General features: G+C 43.6%; 1 protein-coding gene across 1 annotated transcript in view; it reads right to left on the minus strand.

Moving 5' to 3' along the window:
* The window catches only part of LOC124185427 (G1/S-specific cyclin-D2), a 120,926-nt gene that overhangs the window by 75,996 nt on the left and 29,458 nt on the right, over positions 1–15,472 (minus strand). The gene's annotated exons all lie outside the window — the stretch shown is intronic.

A 15,472-nucleotide genomic window follows, 5' to 3' on the forward strand; every position in this document is an offset into this window, starting at 1 on the left:
TTGTTAACGTATTATAGACATTTCACAACGACAGATGTCCGAATAGCGTGTCTTACCTCCTCTCCTCGTGCCTTGTACGGTGGTACAAGAAAAAGATCAAGAGGGTTTGAGAAGCCCTACATCCCCCCCCCCCCCCCCCTGATTTTAGGAATTTTGAAAAGCTAATGATCCCGTCACCTGCAAGAATTAATTATTTTCATACGAATCAACTTTTGCGCCAACTCCGTTAGGGCGTAGTTGTTGCTGTTATAAAATTTCTTTGAAGTCTTGTGATCTGATGGAATTTCCTCGAAGGTGAATATTTGAAGAAAAATTTGCAATGTCTTATTTCCGTACAAATTATGCACCGTCGATTTTCAAAATTTATATTAATCTCTTGTCTTGCTGATGAATATTTTTTCTTGTCTCCTTACTCGCGAGACAGAATCCACAGCTTGCTGTTGCTTTGCAGCTCTGCAATCGAAATCAGAGACCGTAACTTCTTAATTCCCACGACGAAGCGTGATTACGAAAACCAAGTGATTCAACCGTCATCAATTATCCGATGAGCAACACGCGTATAGACTTTTTTTTCCTTCCTACGGCGTATATTTAAAGCACAACTTTTTCATCCGTCGACTTCTCTTCATTTATTCTCATTTCGCATAACCTGAAAGATTGCCTTTAGACATTATCTGATGTTTGCAACGAAGGCTTTAAACCTTCGCCACGAATACCAGGCCAGCTTATCAATCGTATTGGGTTATCGCATATAGATTAGCTGAATATAGCTGTTGGTGGGTACGGACGGGATATTGTATCGATTTCACCCAGCTCGCTAGCTGAAATTGTTTACTTTGTTTACCACGCAAAAGACGGATATTTATTGGTTCTTTTTTTTTGTTATTTTTCTTTTCTCTTCTCCTTACTTGTTTCAATTTTATTTTCACGGTATTTCACGTCTTTTATATTACGAGTTGAAGTGTACATAGCGCCTTCGCGTACGGTTTAAAGGGCTTCCACGAAGGTTCGCTGGGTGTTAAAGCGTTAATTTAATTATAATAGCAGTCGAGAGACCCCACAAGAACTGGAAGGACTCATTCATAGTATAAAACTGTTAAACGTCTTTCTCTCATTTTATTATTATTTTCATTTTCATTCTTACACTTCCGTTTCTTTTCCTCGCATACATTTTTTCTTTCCTTGCCTCCCCCAACGTTCGGTTCGAATCTTCACACTGGTAAGTAAAAATCATTGAAATTGCGCAGCTCCGGAGAATTTTCGAGTGTAAAGAATTCTTTTCAGCCATCCTCTGACCCTGCCAGGATCCTCCAAGTGCTTGATAAATGGAAAAATGTGAACAGGACGTCGTTCTCACGTTCTCGAAGAACATAACGTATCGTCGTTTAAAAATTTCATCTGGCGAATGTTAACGGGACCGTGAAAGAAAACAAAACGTGTATATATATATATTGAAACACGTATGTTGAAATCCAAATATCCTTCGGAGGCCTGGCATACTGTCTTCTTATCAGGCTGCCCTTTCGGTTGGACCGGATATTATCATGGCTGCAAGTGGTAGCAGCCAGCAGCAGGTCTCCGCTCTCTTCGTATCCCAAGGATCCCGGTTCAAGTTTTCCCGGTATAGTTACGGTATGGGTGTGCGGCAGGAGTATACGTATACGATTGCCCATGCATGGAACGCGAGTCCGAGCGTGCGTGTAAAAAAGCAACGGTGCTTTTGAGAAACCGAGTTTTTCGAGTTGGCCTGTTTTTAGCAAAACAGGCGGTTACATCCTGTGATATTTTTATGAGTAGACCTTCCCAGAAGTCAAACCTCTGCATGGGGTGAACACTTGAACGCTGGAACGCTGCACTCGAATATAACATTATACATACATGTGCACGGAGCACATACATGTACGTAAGTCGGCTCGAACAGCTGAGACGTAGCGATAAACCCGACGCAACTCCGCAGGCAACGTATATGCACCGGCGCCAAACCCTGTAATGTTTGTTTCTTTTTCCATCGGTTCCATTTTTCCATGATTCCATCTCCCGGTCTTGTCACCGTAAGTGCGACGAACAATTTCCACCAACTTTGCGTTCCGACATTTTTATAACCTGTCACTGAATCTCGCGAATACCGATCTTGACGAATTTGTGGTCACTGGCAGCAGATGATTGTTCGATCTTTGAGAAAATAACATTCGTTTCCTGCACATGTATCAATCCTGATGCACGCTAATGCTGCGAGTGTTAATCGCGTGGTTAACGCTCGATTAAGCGCGCTTGGCTCACAAGTGTTGGCGATTTTTATCGGATCACTCGAAGCGAAAATTGACTCGAAATACCTAAACAGTATTCCTGCGGAGAGTGTGTGTGGTTTTTTCAGTCGCAGGCGGGAATATCGAGTTACAATTCTTTCAACCGGACACGCGAGGCGCTATAAGCGAAGCCAAGAAGGTGTGGAATCTCGATTCCAGATGAATGAAAAAGAGGAAAGTAAAAAGGAATTCTGCAGCCTCACTTTGGTTGCACAGAAAACCGGAGAGAAAGAAACTAAGAAAAGAAAAGAAAATCCTGAAAGGGTGTTATAACGAATTCCGTGAGTCGGCCGGGACCAAAAGTGCAGGTAGGCAAGTAAAGAAGAAGAAGAACGCATGGCTAAAACCGTGAGCGTCCAGAAAGTTAGAAAGAGATTTTTCAACTTTTCCACGAGTTTAGGTATGTATAATAATAACATTATTCCTCATCCCGCAATATTTTCAAGAGGTCACTTTTGAGTCTGTAGTTTCCGGCACCGCCGTCGAGCACTTTTCCTGGTAAAACATCCAACCCAGATGCAAGGGACTAATCTTATACGAGATACCGCGGATGACAGAAATGCAGGCATGCATATTTTAGAAGAGGAAGAAGAAAGGAAGGAAGAAACAAGAAGATCCGATGCCTCGGGAGTCTCTGGTTTTCTCCCGTTGCACGAAGGCTTGAATGACTGCAAGGAAAGAAAGAAGAAAAAAAAAAAAAAAACTCTAGAATGCGTCATTCCTGAATTAGTATTGTACATATACGCCCACCTTCGCGTGAAACCCGCATCACAATTTCCATACCGTTGTTTGCGTACTTCGATTTTTGATTTTCTCCTCTACGAACGATGCAGGAAACAGCGCGTCGAGTATAATTCGATTACGAGGAACAGGAAAAACGTACACATTCGTCCACGGATAACTGAGCAATCTTCCCTTTTTCGTACGGGGGAAAATCTTGCACTCTAACGACTTCTAGAATATTTGGAAGTCGCTGGTTGAGGAAAATCGAAGCAAGAAATGAGAAAAGTAACGCGAGGCGGCGTGGCGAATCGATTGACGGCTCGTATTATCAGTGAATTAATTCCCATGACTGGTTTATCCGGTGGCATGGGGGCGCCCTGAGCCCCCATCCATTCTATTAGCTGCAGCGTGAAACGCGTTTGTATTGTATTTGGCTACCTCCGAAATCTCTATTCTTAATCGCATCGCCGTGCGATTTCGGGGAGTGATGCATGCCGAGTATAATCAACTCCCGTGTGTAGAATTCCACGCTACGGATGTGTAAAATACGAGAGAATCGGCAGGGCTGATCGCCGCTTGACACTGTTGTAATAAACCTCGACACGGGTCGTAGGTAACAAAAATGCCATTGACTCCGGGAACTGAACTCTTACGAATAACGGTGTACATTGTATAACTATACATACCACGTTCGGTATTCGTAATAAAGCAGCCAGAGCTAATGAAAGAGAAACACTGTTTCAATATTTCTTAAACTTGGGTCTGCATCGATGAGAGGAATTTTCAAGAATGGTCTTGGCGCGTTAATTTATGTCCTTAGTGGCGAAAGGAGAGGGAGAGAAAGGTAGATGGAGGGAGTTTTAGAGGTTCAATAAATAATGCTCGAACCATATTATGGTTTGAAAACATAAACCGCGAAGAATACGCGACACTGTTGCAGGAAATTGTTGTGAAATACTTTACTTTGTAATTACAGAGTATGACGTGTAATATTCGACGACGGTAATTTCTAGTCCCGTTTTCAATACGGTGTCAAGTACCGATTTATACATTGCATTGAATTCCGCATAAGCGGCACATCTACAGCACAGATTATACGGTCTGATAAAAACCTCTTTTCAAAATGAACGTCATATTTTCCAAGTCATTTTAGTCGGCAGACTAAGCGATGGATATCAGACGGTGTTAAAAGCGAAGAGTTCTTTTCCCTCTTCGTCGTCTGGGCAGATATTGCATTGATGCCGAGATAATGAGGGAATACAAGGAAAGGTGAAACAATTTATACAGTATCATCGGTACGTTCGAAAGAGAGAGAGAGCAAGAAATAGAGATATGTAGGAATCGTTGGGGGGGGAGTTGAGTCACAATATCCGAGAAACAAGCAGACTCGTCGTCGTCGTCGTCTCACGATCAGACTCGTTAAATATTCAACTCTCGTGTTTTATCCTTGGCGTATAACGCGTGTCCTCACAAACCACCGGTCACCGGCCAACCTGTTGCAGTCAAGATGCATAAAGAGAAGAAGAGGCTTAATCGGAAAAGATAAATATTTTAATGCCTCAACATCCGTCCAGTAATAGTCAGACAGACCAAGAATCATTCACCGCTGCAGTAATCGAGCGATCTCTGATTCGATCCACGAGGCGCGTAAATGACATATTCATACATGTATAGGTATGCCTGCGCATAATGCTCACTGTCACGAAAGAGGGAGAATTAATCGTCAGAATCACAGATCTTCACTCGTCTGTACACAGAAGCGATGCAGTTTGTCATGCAATATAGACTCGGAAAAAATGTGGTACAAGATTTCAGAGATAGGAATTCTTGCGGTTGAGATTAATTGCCACATAAAATGACACGTGTGATTACATATTTATATTCAACGTTGCAATTGATACGTCAAAAACAAAGGGGTAAAAAAGTGTAATGGCCACACGTTGGAAAAGTCAGTGTGACATTGAATTTTAAGAAACACGAAAGTCAAAATATATACCTAGAAAATACCAAAATTCCAAGGATTTTACGTACGTTGGCTTTTTGTTTGTTTTCAAAATCCTATAAATTAGATTGACATTATGATATTGTAACCCTGCTCTGACGTTTTGATTTTCGAACCCCTCGCGCCAAACTTTTACAAAGTTCCAAAAAGTTCTGAGAATTGGTTCACATGGTGGAAGGAAGTCGCATCTACTCGTCCGTATCCTGCACATGAGGATGTAGAGGCGGCGACGCCTGTAACTGAGATGAATAAGAAGCGATTAAAAGTATGTAGGTATAATTGAAAGGAGCCCTACTCGAATGAATGATTAGGTCATTCCGTGCGTACGTCCCGCCTCTCGACCGGAGTAACGCCTGTGAACGGAAGACACTGGGACACGAGTGGTGGTAGAGCACCACCACCCAATGAATTCGAGTCATCTCCTCTCCTCCCGACCCACGTGAACGTGGCCGATGCACCATGCCTCCCAAGCACACATCCATTCGTCCATTCATGGATCCATCCATCCATCCATCCATCCATCCATCCATCCATCTCCGCCGATCCAGAGGCCTTCGGAGTCCCCCGAATCTGCCCGACGCACATCCTCGTCTCCTTCTTGCGAGGAGAGCGGGATGTACGGATGATTGTAACAACGAAACGCGCGACTTCATACGCACACAGGGACTTATTAGTCGTTACGCAGGGCGGCTCCGACGCGTGTAAAAGTCCGAGCACCGACCACCGACCGGCTACGACGGTTTGCAATTTATTGTCTGGCTTTCAATTTGCCAAACGAATGCACTGCAGTGGGAGCTTTGCCGCTTCCGTCGGACATTCGGCGTTGAAAATTACCAATTGTCTCAATAGAACGCGATTTGCATGGTTTACCAACACCCTGGCATCCCTTCTCTACAGATAAGACCAACACAACAATTGCCGACGAGGATTCTTCGCCAAGCTCTTATGCTCCTACGTATACGTACGCGATAACCGCGCGTTTCTTCAGTCCATTCACCGCTCGCTGCATCGTTCGTCGCCGTGAGAATCTTATCCAAATTGTTGTTTGTTTCTCCTGATGCATCGATAACAAATGTTACCATATCGCGATTCTCAGATATGTCAAGTTTCTAATTAATTTTTAGCCTAACCGAAACCAGTTTTCCCGATCAAGTGTTATTACCGCCATTGAAAGAAACAAGATTCATTGATTCTCATGCGCTTTGAGGAGAAAAAGAAGGTCTTCCAATCCCTTTCCCGTACATACGTCATGGTGTGGAGTGAAAAAACTGAGGGTGTGGGAACCGCGAATTAAAAAGAAGAAAAAAGTAATATACATCATTGTACGGATGCGTACACAATTGTCAATCGAATTACGAGACGATAGATCGGGGCGATCGGTGGTTTCGGGAAATTCTGGGACTAAAATATATCAACTAGTCACCACCGCCGCCACAAAGTGAATAGCAGAAGGATAAAAGCGCGCATGGGTATGAAAGGAGAACACGGGCACGCTGAAACATCAACAGGTGTTGGTAATTTTCAATATTGACTCATTCAGCGACGACCAGGTTGCGCGTTCGAACTTCGATGGGAGGAAAAAACTTATAATTCCCATGCTCGGTCTCATCGTCGGATATGAAACAGGCAGATAACGACGAGACCAGCGCGGCCGGCGTGTCAACTATCTCCCTGCAATATGGATTGGCAATGCGACACAGTACAGGCATTGAGCATTGACATCGAACAGTGTCGACGTCACGCAACGCGTTGTGCACCCTGCACATGTGACTTGCATCTGCTCATCCATCCATCGCACCGACACCATTGTCGTAATTACAGGCGTTCCGCACCCCTGCGGCATCGCACCGGCACTTCAGGGACTGCGGTGTACCTACAGGAATTGTCTGGGTGTGCGGGGTTCGCTTCGAAGTCTCGTCGCACCTTGTGGGAATCCCTTCCCCGCACTCTCGTATATATACCCAACGAAGTTTTGATTAGAGGGGTTGTCGCTGTGGTTCCGCCGAGTAGTAATTATTATGCGTGTGGTTTTTTGAATCATTGGACCTTCCGGAAGGCTGTAATAAGAATCTGAAAATTTTTCACACGCTTAATAGCCGAAAAAGCGATTCGAGCAGCGCTTTCGTGGGTCAAGATATTATGTATGCCTACGTGAAGATGAATGGACGGAAAGGAGGAGAGCTAAAGATCGCGCCGGTGGTCTGAACGATGAAGGACATCCTAAATGTTATTACAGTAACCGAGTAGCGAGAGCAAGTGGTATAAGTATAACCACCCCACGATTTCTTCCTCCCTCGAACGCGGGCGGCGATGGTGGTGGTGTAGCAACAGCAGCAGCATAGAAGAGAAGACCGTGAGACGAAACACAAGAAGAAAGATATATATATTTTTAAACACGAAGAAGCGAAAGAGGAAGAGACAGAGAAAGAGTAACGGGAGGTGCGGTAGGGGAAAAAATAAAGAGAAGAGATATGGGAATGGGGGCGAGGAATGGCGGAAGGGGGGAAGAAAGATGAAGGCAGAGAAGCACGGCATCGAGTTCGGGCACTGCTATGACACATGGACCCTCCCATGGTGCAGGAAAAGTGCCTACTAACTGGCGCTGCAGAAGTGGGGCACTCTTTCCCATGACTATAATGTTTTTCACGATGAGGGGGTAGGATAACGCGTACGAATGCTTACACATCTCACTCACTCTACGCATTTCTATGTATAAATATACCGTAATACCTTGCGTCTTACGGAGATTCGAGCTGCACATACCGTACGTATAAATAAATAAATGAATTCGTCTTGTAAGATTATATTGTGTACGCTCCGTAGATCACGTATACACCAGGGATGGTTACGAAATGAATGAAAATTTTCACCTCTCTGTTATTCTGTTGTCTTCATTTTGTGGACACAAAATGAATTCTTTCCTTCGGCACAACTCTTTGGAAATATGTCATGTTCTTTTCAAATTTTTAACGCTTATTTTAACGTTTATCGACGACTTTCAGTAGGTACATCCAATGACTGAGAAATCATTTGAGACTCTGTACTCTATGAAGGGATAAAATCCACTATAGACCGCCCAAAGTATCCGAAGTGACAAGTCCATCATCTGAAGGCCATAACAGTAAAACTGAATACCCCGAGCAAGAGGAGTGCTCGATTACGGATCATCTTCGACAGGTCTCCCGATAAAGAATCTTTACAGATTCGAAGTTGTGTAACGAAGAAGATGCGGCCGACGGCCACAACCAGCCATTCAAACGCAGAATCAGGTGAAGGTCACAGTGTCCGTGAGTCGTTCATACCTCTCACATCGATCCAGCGGCGACGCAGTGGAAGTAAAAGCGACGTTGGTGAGGTGGAGACGGGACATCGTTCATCGAGAACGCGGCGGACGAGGAGCATCGGCCAATAAAGAATGGTCGTTCCTCTACTCGGAAAGAGGAGGACCGGGTCCACGACTTCCTCCTTTTCCCCCTTCCCGACCCTCATTCCCCCTCCGCCGAAGCTGAACTAATCTAACCAATCGGAGAGTGAAGGAAGAGAGCGGAGACATAGTCGTACATGGACTCCCTCTTACCATTCTGCAATATTTGAGGACACGAATGAACGATAGCCTGGACATCGCTAACGAGGAATCAATGATCGAAAAGGTTTAAAAGAAAAATTAAAAAAAAAATCTGAAGAGAATGTTGAGCGGCATTCCTATTTACGTTTCTTTCAAGTTGCGAGACGAGATGAGTTTTATTTGTCAATTTTATTAAGTGTAAAAATGTGGAACCGTCCGCGACGGCGGTCGAAGCAACAGCGTCCGTGGTTTAAAAAGAATTCGATTGCGGCTTGGTGAAGGCCGAGTGGGCATGCCTCGAAAAAGAGCCTCTTTCAAGACATACGCTCAATGCTCGTTCTCAGTTTGGTCTCGAAGAGGAGAGCCAGTCCCTGGCTTTCGCTGGCTCGGTGAAACGTCAAGGTGAAAAAAGATGAAAGGTAGGTAGATAATTCGGTGAAGGTATTGTCGCATCTGAGTCGTATAGTCACGTGGAATTCCTCCTTCTTCTCCTTCTTCGGGGAGGAGGCGCGGCGCATCCGGTCCAATCAGCTTTGTCATTATATGCAGATCATGGAGACTCGACGCATAAAAATTCAAAACGTCGTCGTATTGATTGAAGAAAACTCTCTCGACCCCCCCCCCCCCCTCACTCTCTCTCTCTTTATCCCTACTCGACAAAGCAACGCTTCCAACGTTCCTCGATCCTCCGTAGGATTACCGGAACGTTGAACGTGTCTGCAGAACGATAAAAACTCGCGAGCCAGATTTCAAGTGTATCAGAGAACTCCTCTTTTTCCTATTAGACACGGTCTGATCATTCCCCTTTCCCAATTCTCATCCCCTCGTAAGTTCTTGCGCGTAGTATAAAATCGAGTAAGGAACAAGAACAAGAAAACTCATACCCCGTGAGACTGTTATACGCTTTTGAAAACAACGAAAGCCATCGAATTTGGTGTTTCAATATTTTTAACTGAGCCACGGAGAACAAGCGACAAGCTTTGACACTGACAAAGTTTTCCCTACAAATTCGTCATCCATATTGCTCATCTATAACCAGTATGGCAAAAATATTTCACGGTGCACTGCCCACCTTTGGCGAAGCCCCATGAAAATTGAAATCAAGGTTTCGCGTCACATTCTATCCCTGCAGGCAATTCCCACGAGAAGAGTTGCAGTTTTCGGACTTCATCGTCATCGTGATGATCATAATCATCATCTACGTCGCATCACTTCAGCTATTCCGCGATGAGCGAAGACCCGCCTGTTACGGGGGTGAATAATCCAACTGCAATTCCTCCCGTATTAAAGGTATAAAGGGTACAAGACGATGCAGGCGCGAGAGATTGCAGGGAACGATCGTTCTCATGCAGTTTAGGTTGCTTCTGAACACCCGAGTAACCTGGTCGAAGAACCCGCACAAGCTGCGACATCGTTATTGACGGGAATCGTTCGACCTAAATAAATAAATACCCACACCAACAACCCCGTGCACCATGGAAGGTGGTTGTCAGGGTTTCGCAAGGAGCTGGATCGCTCTTGGGGACTAAATATTATACCTTCGCTTTTACAACCTGACGGTTGACGGTGATCGCGAGACGCACAGGTGAGAGAGTAATAAGATAGAGGAGGAGCACTCCTCCTCTTCCTCGTCCTCCTCCTTCTCCCGAGGGTCGGCGGCGGTACCCAAACCGCGGCGTGGGAGAGTCCTTGAACGCTGTTTTATAATCGCCATTGAAATTCCTTCCGGTCTATTACGGTTTCTACACACAATATTATATCCTGAGATCTCGGAAACCTTTTTAAGTATACGGCGTATATAACATGAGAGACGTGCTGCAGGTTAATTCATGCCTAGATGTATGCGTCATTCATGCGATGGGAAAAGGGTTCTAGTATGAAGTACTTCGTTTGACCCGGTGCACAACAAAACCGCACTCCGTGTTCAAAACGATTCGATTTACACCCTGCACCCTGTCGCGTCAGCTGGATCGAATTTCTCACCCTTAATCGCAGTAAGAAATTGATAATCAGACTAATTTCGTCCGGTCTTGATAACGATTTTGATCTTTTTCTCAAAAATTGTTCTCTTGCTATTAACGATATCCGCCTGACGCGATCAACACCATTGCACGTGGTTATTCGCCTCGTCAAAATTAACTCGATGATAATGAAACAAACAGAAATAATAATAGAATGTAAATTGGAAAATTTTGGTGATTTCGAAAAATTAACGACGGAGCCAGGAATCTAACCTGGCGTCTAGAGATGCTTAGCCGGAGCCTTACTCCACCACCTAGCCACCCTGACTCTGTTGTCTTTAATTTCTCTCATCACCAGTAAATTCGAATTTGTTTTCGTGTGCCTGTATCTGTATGTGTTGAGAAATTCGTCTCTTCAGAGCACAATTATGGAATATTAGTGTGTAGGTGACATGTTTACAATATATTCCAACTCTTGACGAAAGCCACGCAAGACGGACAAGGCCGTCTATTAACGATATGAAAATACACATATCAATATTCGCTAGAAGAAAATGCTATAGAATATATATATATTATTAGATATATTAATATATTCATGCAGTTGGAATATGTTGTAAACATGTCACCTGCACACTAATATTCTACAACTGTGCTCTGAAGAGACGAATTTCTCAAAAGAAATAATAATATCGCCGGTAATACGTAACTGTCTCAATTTAATTATTGTTTCAATCGTTAACTCAATATACGTATAGCAGAGCATTCGATACGGTAAAAAAAATAATGTACGAGATAAAAAAAAAAAACAACAAAAAAACACCGAAAAATAAAGAGAGAGATAGAGATAATTAGGTCGGTAGGCAGGTCAGTGATAAAAACTTGACGAGATTGCCATTTCCTTTTGAAGCTTGATACACCTAGATATTACATACAAAGTATTATACGGATAAAGATAATAATTAATTGGCATACACGCGCGTCGAAATAATTATCTTAATTACGTTTAATCGTATAACGTATGATGTATATTTTTACAATCGTGCACACGGCTCGCAAATCTTCTGCTGTGCGAGTGGTTTGAATAGCGAAACAAAGATATATATATAATATAAGAAAGAAGAATCGTTGAACGAAGGAAACAATTCCCAACGGGGCTTTTCATCGCTTCTCTTTCCATCGATGTGACCCAGTGGACCCTCCTTGCAGGGAAACTGCAGCTATTCCGAGAATCGAGTTGTTTTCAAAGTCGACAAACAACCGCACAGTCGGTCCACGGAGACTGAAGACGCACACATCCAACCCCCATAAAACCGCACAACCCGAAACCCTCTGACCACCCTGACTCTTATAGGGAATCTAGACGCCCCGAGTTTTGTTTATAATGTTAGGAGAAAAGGAAATAGTGTTTTTAGAGAAGCTACCAACACGACGTCCAATTTTTTTCTTCCCCGTAACATCCCCGTACGCCTGGGATCTCGGGATTTTTGAGCATGACGATGATTATTAAGCAGCCTGCGCGACTTGTGAAAAATGTCGGATATGGTGTTTCCGCAGTTTAATACCTCCTTACACATCCGTCGTCGTCGGATTGCGGCAACGCGACGGTTTCCCCGATTATATCTTCGCCCGGTTTCTCCGGGCGAGAACAACGCCATATGGTCAGTTCCTTTTTGCCTCACCGACGAAGGAAGCGGTGGACTCGGAGAAGGAGGAAAAGACGGAAGGAAGAAAAAGGAAAGGAAGAACGGCTAGACGAGCTCCGACGAGGACTGAAACGAGGTACGAGCTCACTCGCGTTATTTATCACCATCGCCTGTTAAGGAACGCAACTTGTCCGCGTTAGCAAAGAATCGCCAGCTGTAAGCCAGTGCCAAAAAACTGTCATGCCCAACCGGGGATCATTCGCAGGGGGGGATTTATCTGCGGCGCGTTATAGTTTCGAGGACTACTAATACCCGTATAGGCCTCTTATACCTTCGTGAATAAATGCATGAGCCGCGAACGCCGCGTCGGGTGAACGAGTAAATAAATATCTACTTCACCGCCAGCTGATCCTCCTATCCTGCATTGGTAACCGAGCGCAGGATTTATCGAGTGTCGGATTGATACTGGAGCAAATATAAGAGAAGAGTTTTTTACGCACGCATATATACAGATTCTAGATCAATTGCACGGGTGACCAGAAAAAAGTGTTTTTTTTTTTTTTTAGTTTCTATTGAGATAAAAAAATGTCGATTCTATATGTATAGTTTGTTTTTGTCTTTTTTGCGTTGATAAATAAGTCTTGAAGCTTTTGGTTGATAGCTTACATTTTTAGTTTATTATCAATTATTATTTTCGAACAAAAGTGATTTGAATGCAAAACCGAAGTCTGTTTAATTGTTATTTACAATAAATATTTGAGAAAATAGGTAATCTTTCTCAAAATCCGATACATCGTTCTGGTTTCTACAAAAACAACCTTTATCTGATAAAACTAATTTTTTATTTGTTAGTTACTCGGACTCGTAACTCTGAACCCAGACTCATAATTCGTGTTGACCGGTGTCATTATAAACTTCGTACACTTTGAACGCCAAATAAAGATTAGAATTATCATGGTACCTACATGATTAGCGTTGTTTTGTTTCCTCGACAGTTGAGAACCGCAGGTTAAAATCCAGAAAGATATTCTTAAAGAAACTCGAACGTTTCGAGATTCCTCGAGCACTGTTGTGTGGTCGTAATTTATACGGAAGGTACAATTCTTGCTAGTCTAATGAGAGGATCGAAGCCCTTTGAAACTTTTCACCAAACTCACGATGAAAGAGGGTCGGTAATTCTAAATTCGTTGAGGGTAAACATCGTTCCTGGGATTTATATGTACATACATACCGAATTCGTACACGAGACCGAGTCCGGTAATTCTAGACACGCAAAGGCAACTGGTATACATGTATATACCTATGTCCTATATATATATATATATATATACATATAATGCAACTTGAAGGTTTTCTTACAAACCGTGTACGGTGTACACCCAGAGCGAGGCTCGGCTCAGCCGAGCCGTAATTGCTTCTTCTTTCCGCCGCAAATTTCATTAGGTCAGGAAAACCAAAGCCAACGGCTGAATATGGGCTGTGCACGATCAGCGAGGATGTATCATTAGTCAGTTCAACTAGCATAACGTCTGCCTTAACAACGATCACAATTTCAGTCCGCAATGTTCTCACAATAATTACTCCTCCCGATATGCCCTCGTTACGATATTCGAATAATCCATTCGCACTCGTTTGCCGACATCGGAGCAAAAATTACCACATAACAATCCTCCCCCTCTCCTTATTCGAACCTAGAAATTATACAATCTCGCGAGAGGATGGCATTCGAAAAGTAGGAGAAAGGTGAAGAAGAACGGTAGTAGGATACTCGTTACGAATTGTCGCCGAATATTGGTACTCGGGTTCTAGCCGTCGCTGGTTCACTATCAAGGAAACAATTACGAGAGCAGTTCGTGACTAGGCACTGTCTGCCCGTGCGTGCCAGGCCGGAAGTCTTGAGCGTATGGCCTGTTGCAGGATGCCGTGTCACGGTAGAGTAAGCTCTTACACTCTCGTAGTCGAACTGGAACAATTTCCTTGCCACCGAAGCTACCTTTGCGGTTACCCTTTCGCGTCGTGATACCGGTCATTTTGTCCCCGTCCTCCACCTCCCTTCCCTCAAGCACACGGCACCGTCTTCACTTTTTCACCACCAATGTACAAAGCGACGGTGTCGCACTTCCGCTTCTCATTTTCATCGTCACTCGAGTAATAATATTCCCTACAATCTGTGATACACCTCGACATGTTCCGATGTCCTCGTTGATTCTTTGGCACATTTTTCTCGCGATTTCATCGGCTTTTGATCCGGTGACGCTTCAATTTGGCGATTTTTTTTTTTATCAAATCCGTTCCTCGACAACGGAAACTCCTGAGATTTGTCGTACCCGAAAAAGATACACGAGAGGAGAAGGCGAAGGGGAAGAAGGTGGCGGTGCTGTTTGCTATGCACGCGAGCATAGTAGCATACGATATATCCTAGGAGGGCTCGACGGTATTTCATTATTTTTATGACTTTTTCCTTTTACATTCCGTTTTTTCATTATTTTTTTCTTTTTTTTCGTGTATACACACACACATATATGCACATGTACCCAGGACGATGACGCCTCGGTATACGTGCGGTAGTAGCTCGAGAGAGAAACGGAAGTTGAAGAGAGAATTCTCGTGCCTATATCCATAAAGATTCCTCCTCGGAGTTGCCTGCGCTTGTTGTATAAGCTGCACAGCCACTACGGCGTGTGTAACATACCTAAATTAAAGCTTTTGTGTATACAAATATGTGTATACACGCGTTACACGCAACGTACATCCAGGTATATAATACTTTTGTGCTATGCGCGAGAAACGTCCGAGTAACGAATGTTTCCGCCTCCTCAATGCAAGCGAAAGATAAAAAATAATATGGGAGATAAAAACGATTCGACGAACCTCAACGCTATCGCTATTTCCTATAACGTTCACTTACGATCGGTGTCTGTGATCCATATTCCACCCTGTACGGGCAACGCTTTTAAACCTCCAAACGAAAGAATTGAAAGAGTGTTTTTTCAAAATTCAATCTCAAGAAGCGGACAGTTCTTCTTTTTTTCTTCTCATTCGATAACACATACCTGACACGTATTTCAAATTGTTGATAATCGTTGATTGAAATATATCATTTTATACCTGTTACAGGCTTGAAAATTGCCGAGAGAAGAGAAAATACCAACCGTCTACGTGATATCTTCAACTCTTTGATTTGTGAATAGAATTCCTGATGAATGCGCTTCTTCGCTAGTAATCGAGTGAGGAATTTGCCCGTTGGTATACACGATGTGCAACGGCGA

This window comes from Neodiprion fabricii, chromosome 6, assembly GCF_021155785.1.
Source record: "Neodiprion fabricii isolate iyNeoFabr1 chromosome 6, iyNeoFabr1.1, whole genome shotgun sequence".
Taxonomy (NCBI): domain Eukaryota; kingdom Metazoa; phylum Arthropoda; class Insecta; order Hymenoptera; family Diprionidae; genus Neodiprion; species Neodiprion fabricii.